The sequence below is a fragment of the Xiphias gladius genome, chromosome 2, assembly GCF_016859285.1.
Source record: "Xiphias gladius isolate SHS-SW01 ecotype Sanya breed wild chromosome 2, ASM1685928v1, whole genome shotgun sequence".
NCBI lineage: Eukaryota > Metazoa > Chordata > Actinopteri > Istiophoriformes > Xiphiidae > Xiphias > Xiphias gladius.
The window spans coordinates 5,337,062-5,344,753 of NC_053401.1; the positions used below are offsets into that span (position 1 = coordinate 5,337,062).

General features: G+C 43.1%; 1 protein-coding gene across 1 annotated transcript in view; it reads right to left on the reverse strand.

Moving 5' to 3' along the window:
- syt1a (synaptotagmin Ia) overlaps positions 1-528 on the reverse strand; it is a 173,385-nt gene extending 172,857 nt beyond the window's left edge. Inside the window, exon 1 of the mRNA XM_040140620.1 lies at positions 293-528. The gene's annotated coding sequence lies outside the window, so the exon portion shown is untranslated. The remainder of the gene's footprint in view (positions 1-292) is intronic.
- Positions 529-7,692: the final 7,164 nt, after the last annotated feature.

The following is a 7,692-nucleotide window of genomic DNA, read 5'->3' on the forward strand; positions in this document are numbered from 1 at the left end:
CTGCCGCTAAAAAAAACAGTGCTTTTCCAGTCTACAGCTGACAAGTAATGCTCACGAATCAGCGGCCATATTTCCAAACTTAATTTAAAAATAAATAAATAAACAAACAGCATGAGTGTGTCATCTGTGTTTAGGGCAGCCACACTCCGCCAGAGCAGAAATGAGCAAGAGCGCAGCCAGCAGCTAACTTTAGGCAACCGCATGCTTGCTAGTACTAACCCAGGGCACGATGGCAGACTGAAAAGATACTCCAGTTAACTCTGTTAGCACAAGCAGCAGATCGTATTCGTACCTTGGTGTTGTGAAGCAGTTGGCATCTTCGTAAAGTCCCTCGAGAGGAGCCGGTCACAGGACGGCTCCGGCCTCTGGCTCGAGGGGCACTGTCGACAGGTAGGGGCCGACCGACGGCGCAGTTAGCTTGTTAGATTAGCTAACAGGTGTCGCGGTGAGGCTAACCGTTAGCAGCAGCAGCAGCAAGGAGAGCAGCAAAAACGCGGTTCCTTCCGAAAGTCTTTCCTGAAGTGGCGTGTTCGGATAAACTTGCTTATTCTCTGCAGCATAAGACACGGAAGTAAGAAGAAGTGTTTGTAGCATAGCCGACAAAGGATGGGTTGCGCCGGCGGGACGGGGCTAGCTTCGTTGGAAGGGTGCTTTAGACTTGCTCCAGTGTTGCCAGGTTTTTTTCGCCCAGCTGAGCAACTTTTTAATTTTTTGGGGCAGTTAAAAATGTTTGTGATAATTTTGCCTACTTTTGAAACTATTTGGGCGGTTTCCTACACAACAACAACAACAACAAAAGTTAGGCCATATCCCTCCTCTTTCCAAGGTAGTACTACTGAGATTGACAGGGCACTGAGTTCAGTTAACTCCCAACACAGTGATGAAGGTGACAAATGAAACCAAATTTAAGTTAAGTCTTTTTTTTTTATTGCCTTTCAAAATATCATGTAGTTAGCTCTGTGTAAAAAAATCACATGTGATCCTATAAGTGAAGACTTTTTAACAGAATCTACAAGATTTAGCCTTGGATTTTTGTCTAATTATACTATTAAAACAGGAGACCAGAGGGTTGGAGGCTTGGTGGGAGTCAAACCTGGGAAGTGCCCGAACCAGCTCAGGCTTCACCCTGTTTCAGCGCGAACGTTATTCAAGTTCATGTTTCTTACCAATAACCTTAGATCAAAGGAGGCAGGCGCAATTGCAGGTGGTGGAGTGGCTATAGAGCACCTGTAAGGGTAAAATAATGTCCACAACAAAAGCCCTGTGAAGCTCTTGCTGTCTTTCATCTGCCTGAGGCAAGAGATAAAGAGAGAGAACATGCGAGAGAGCATCATTACAAGTCCATCTAGACTATTTATCGAATCACTAATGGCTTTGGAGAGGAGTTTCAAAACCATTAACACTGCTGTTTCACAATGTTTCCCGCAGTACCCCCCTTACAGCTGGCCATTATGTAAACTAGAGTACAAAATATGCTGTTCCAGTCTGTTCTTGCTCCCTCCCTGTCACTTTCCTTCCATATGCCACAGTCAAGATGACCTTTTTTCCGGTGACGGATGCCAAAGTTACAGTGATCTCCTGCGGACTGGCAGTGATTTTAACATTTGATGTGACAGCCAGATTTCCAGGTTATTCAGAACACATCAAAAGCCTGTCAAGGTGACCCCCCCCCCCCCCCATATCTGAGAAAAACAATCTTAATGTGCAGGCTGTCGTACAATAAGACAGATAATAGAAGGATAATGATGTTTGGTGGAAGTACTAAGCTGACTGTCCTGCTTTTCTTTGTGTTAAAGGTCAATATTCACATGCCTTCGTGAAGGCCACTTCGTACCAAGCAGGTACCGTACAGCTTTTCCTGGATCTATACCATCATGCGCCCAGTGGATCGTTCCTGCTAGCATGGGTAGCACCACGTGGAGAACGACCTTTTCAGCCATGTGTCACCTGCCCATGATGCTCTGGGTGGCCCTCTCAGCATAGTGTGTCTGAATGTCAGTGTCATAATGCTTGAGTGAAGCGACAAGAAGTCAGAAAATAAGAAAAATTAGAGAGGATCGCAGCAAAGTATTGGACTCAAGCACACACACACATACATACATACTGTCGCAGATACACACTCGTTTCATTTTTTTGTTCAGCAGAAGTTGGCAAGCGTCTAGACTTTTAAAAAAAGCTTTTAGGCAGGTGGTATTAAAGCTGCACAAGGCAAAACGTTGGCAGCATCAAATGGCAGCAAGAGTTAACTTTACAACCCATACTACAAATGACAACGATAAAGTGCACACAGCTCATGTTTATCAAAGGATAAAAAATGGACCATACAGGCAAAATAGCAGTCAAAACAGTATATGTCGAAAAGGCCATACTGGCACTATACCAGAAAAAGACTGAAGGGCTCAGAATTTTAGAACAGCAGTGTAAAAAATCTGATGGCCCAAGGACACTTCATCAAATTAAAGAAGCAAAGGAAATCCAGCAAAGGAAAAAACGGATGAGATATTAGGAAATGAACTGGAAAAGAGAACTCGATTCCTGAAACAAATCTATTATGAAAGGGGACCCAAAGCACCAGAATTATTAGCCAGGCGTGTAAGGAGGAAGCTGCTGCTTAATGCAGTTCATAAAAGTAGAGATCCTACACCCAACACATTAGTATTCAAACCAGAAGAGATAGAAAATGTATTTGAAAATTACTAAAAAAAAAAAGGCAATATTCTCAGTAGTCTCTGGAGATGAAGAGACTGGAAAAAAAAAATAAAATTCATTAGATCTAGCAGCAATAGGGGAAATACAGAATGCCATTCTAAACTCAAATATCACTGAAAAAGAATTGGAAAAAGCAATTGATAAATTAAAATCTAAGGAGGTTCCAGGACGTGATGGTTTTCTTCTGAATGGTATCAAAACTTTAAAAAGGAACTAACTCCAGCGCTATCAGCATCATTTAACCAAACATCAAAAAAAGGCAAGATGCCCTCCTCATGGAAAAAGACCATTATTACAGTAATCCCCAACAAAGGAAAGAACAAAGAACCCCGTGAAAATTATAGACCAATATCAATTCTAAATTGTGACTATAAGATATAGACATCCATTTTATCCAAAAGATTTGCATACTTCATGTCAGAATTAATTAATGAACACTAATTAGGCTTTATTAAGGGACGTCGAACACCAGATAACATTAGAAGGACCCTACATATAATTGAGGAAGTACAAAGAAAGGGAGAAAGTCCCATCCTATTTAGCTTTTGTTGAAGATTTAGTCAGCTGCATTAAAACACTATACCAAGAACCAACAGCATGAGTAAAAATAACAGAAATCATGAAGATGAGTGTGTTGACCATGAATTCTGTATTTCTTCCAATTTCAGCCAGTGGCAACCCCTCTGGTACAGTTTTTGGAGTGGGTCAAAAAAAAAATCTCAAGGTTCATTTGGAGGAGAAAGAAGCCAAGGATTAAGAACACAACCCTTCAGCTCCCCAAAGATAGAGGAGGTGTGGCTCTACCAAGTCTTGAGGAATATTATTAGGATGCACAGCTCCAAATTTTGGTATATTGGCGTGATACGAGATCTTCTGTAAGATGGAAAGATATTGACTTAAATGTGGAGGCATGCCATGTTTGATTGTAAATGGGGAAGTGTTCAAGGAAAATGAGGAAATGCTTGGCTCAATCACAAGAATCACTTTGGAAATATGGTATACAGTGTTTAAGAAATAGTCGGACGGCTTGTGATTCCAAATTCAAACCAGGGGCCGTTGATCATAGATTTAAACTATGGGCATACGGGGGGATTAGCACAACAATTGACAGGGAACAATTAAACGTTTTTTTTAGGTACCTGCAAGTGGGAGATTATTTTGAGGAGATAAAACCACATTTCCCCTGTGAACCAAATATGCAACATACACATGAACCTTTTAGATAGTGGTTTCTGCGTTTTACCAAGGTTTGGTGTTGAGTAGAGGAACCACTACACTGTACATTAAAGATAAATGAGAAATAAAATTACAAATATATAAAGAGGGCTGGTATAATATATGTAAGATAGAACGAACAACCACCAGCTCCAGGCAATGGAAGGAATTCTGTTGGAAAAAAAATAGTCAGATTCTTCATTACCTCTAAGACTAGAAGTAGATATTCATCTATACAACTGTCATGCTGGAGACAGTGGGGCGAGAAAAACGAATCTTTGAAAATGAGAAAATATTGGGCAGAGTTAACAATGATATTAGGTTCTGTATTACTCAAGTCCTATGTGGGGCTATATTTAGGTCATCTGACGCACGAAAATGTACAACATGAGGACCGATTCCTTTTCAAAGTTCTCTTAGCTGCAAACAAGAAGGTGGTCACGAGGAAATGGTATGAGGAGGACCCCCCTACTCTCTCCCCACTAAGGGACTGGCTGGACATAGTGGGAGAGATATATGATATGAAAAGACACACATGTTTTGAGAATTCAACAATTTACATTTAATGAAAAATGGGGAAAAGGCTGTCTTAAAAACCCATCGCTAAAACACCGTGAAAACATTTATACAGTGACGGAGACATTTTAAGTTGCATCCTTAAGTTGTGTACTTCACTGTCACTATTGTTTGTGTTTGTTCTGTGATAACAATATGAAAATCAATAAAAATTTAAGTTTAAAAAAAAAGAGTCGATATCCTGTATGCAGTTCCGGTGATGTGAGAAGCATCCACACTCTGAGATCTGAGATCTTAATTAAAACCAGAAACAGTCAATGGGGCAATGGAGGACCACAAAAGGCCTACATCTGAAAAACAGGTTTGGTAAAGGAAGATGATGTAAGAACTGCTACTAAATGGACCGTGTGGTGAGATTGTTTTTGCCAAATCTGATAGAGACTGCACACTTTGAAAATCTTGTGCCCTGAATCCAGTTAGAGTGCATGAAGTTATTTTTTTTTTTGCAGGGTAATTTTTTTTTCTTCTGTGAATCTATTTGACTTTAATTTTAAATCGTTTCCAATTCAAATCCACCTTTTGACCGCACGGTGGCCACGTGACACATGGTGGAGATCTGGGAAGTGCGCACACCACATCATAGTGGACCAGCACACCTTCTTCTCCGTGGAGCGGCATATTCACTTACATGAAATTTTACATAACTACTGTATAATTCCAGTCTTGGGCCCTAAGTTTTGCATGTGCTTGGACACCGTAGCTTAGGAATGCAACAATCAAGGTCTTAGGACCAAAATGTCGTAAATAAAGTTAGTACAAGTGGTCGACAGTGTGTGTGTGAGATTTTTTTGCCTCTTTTACAGTCAGAGTTTTTTTCTGAAGCTCATTATACTTTCCGGCGTGCCAGAACTTTTAAGTAATTGTCAACTGCAGGTGATTGTCAAATCTTGGCCACGACAAACAGTTGTGAGTTTCCGAAGCAGGCATTCTCACACCTGCCCTCCCACGTGAGGGGTAGCCGAACTCAAAACCGGATGGGTCAAAATCTTCACTGTGATCGATTAGCCACCTCAAGCAAAGTCAAAGTCTCTTCATGTTGATTTTCATAGCACAGGGAAATCAGCTGAAGCCAGCGAGTGCCTGGCTGGTAGAAAAAAACATTATAAGAACTTTGGAAAATGCCGAGCAGTACTTTAAAATACAGGCAATTTGCAGTTAATGGGCTAAAACAACCCAAACCACCCACGTGGCCTTTTATACATGAACATTAATCTTGTTCAGTCTATGAGCAACAGGTCTTGAGGGGAGGTTTCCGGGCATTAAAGGTCCAAACCCTCCAGGACGGTACACCTTGTGCTCTGGAGTGAAATGAGACCAAACAGGGATAATTGCCTTGTTAGGGCTTTCTGTGAAGTCAACTCCCTAGGAGGCTGCCACGGGAATGGTCATGCATATATGGATGAACTCTGTACTCCTCCTACTCGGCTAGGAAACCACCTGTGAGCCGTCTGGCAATGCGCGTTTTCCATAGATAGGTGGGCCGGTAAGCCGTGGGTGGTGACGGCTGATGGATGAATGGAAGGAGAAGGAGGACGGAGACGGCTACATTTAGTGGTTGACAACCATTTTTTCAGAGTAAGTGATAGATGACAGATGGATGATTAGAGTATGTGTCCGTCTAAACCATCTGTACAGTGTCTATCCACACTCTGTTTACATATTGCAGGATGGCACGGAGAGGTGAAACTGTGGCCACTTTGGCTTCCACACACACACACACACACACACACACACACACACAGGATTCACCAGAAAGATTCTTTTTGATTTTCCGCCCCGTTTGATGATGCGTGCGCGTGTTTGTGTGTGTGTCCTTCCCCGGGGAAAGTTCAGAATGAGACTCTGCTCAGGGCTGAACATGCACCTCTGCCTCTCCCCTGCTGACTGGGTAGCGCTGGGGAGGAGGGGGAGGAGGAGACACACATGTTTGTGTGTGTGCACACGTGCCACTCAGGGGTTGCTGTTTTTTTTCGCAGGCATCCCAAGGCAGGTCCCCGCTTAAATCATGCCACGCCACAACAGGAACACAACGGCAACAACTTCTCCGAGCGAGGCCGGCGCTGTCATGGTAACGGCGTAGGGTGACCTTCAGAGGTTGCTGATGCTCCCCGGAGCTGCCTCCTATTCTGCTTGGCATGGACTTTGTGAGTCATCAACAACATTCAAATTCACATGCTCCCTCTGGAGGTTTGGGCTTATTAAAATGGATGAGCGAATGGGGGGAAAAAATGATGGAAAAAGCAACAACTGGACTGAACTAACAGCATTTTGAGCATGCGCAACCTGATTACCATACTCCGTGATAAATCTATCACGAACAAGACCCGTCCTAAATGAGATTATGATAATAGCACATTCGGGATCAAAGGATGTTGTTATGTTCCACCATTAATCCATCAGTATTTGTATACAGTAGCATGAGGATGCAGGCTGTTGTGCAACGGTAATTGAGGTTCTTTACAGGAGGTGCATCAGCAGTGACATAGAAGAAGCTCCACTGAAATAAATGACAGCAAACCACAGGAGGAATGTGAAATAACAACCTCCATCCCAAGGATTTGGTGCGGGATTCCCATACTAACCTCCGCCTAAATAATATATCACAAGGGTGTTCCACCAGGAGAGCTCGTCACCAGGGATCACTGAACACATAAGCCTGTGAAAAAAACACACACACACACACACACACACACACACACACACACACACACACACATCAGAGGCATGATAGGCCGCCTCGTGGTGTCACACTTACGGGTTCCAGGCTAGAAACACTGCCACCAACTGGAGGAGAACAGGCAGTGAGGCACGCCGGAGGAATCCTCCCCGGCCTGACACTCTCGCTGAGTTGGTTCCCGGAGCACGGACGCTCGTGTTTTTCGTCGTGCAGTGCAAACAAATGACGCCAGATCATTCAATACATAAGGCATCGGTAACGTTTCCAGCAGCTATTAAGAGTCTGTGGCTGGCAAACGAAGAGAGGCGCTCGTCGTCACATTCATAGTAAGTGTTAGTCATCTATCTGGCAGTCCATACATTGGCATTTCGTACACAGTGTGATGGTTTTATATGCATTTAATATGTGTGTGTGGTTTTCAGTGGGTGGGGCGGGTGTAGGTCTGTGTGTGTGTGTGTGTGTGTGTGTGAGGGAGACGGGGGAAACCTCACAAAACGTGTCTTGTTAGATGGATG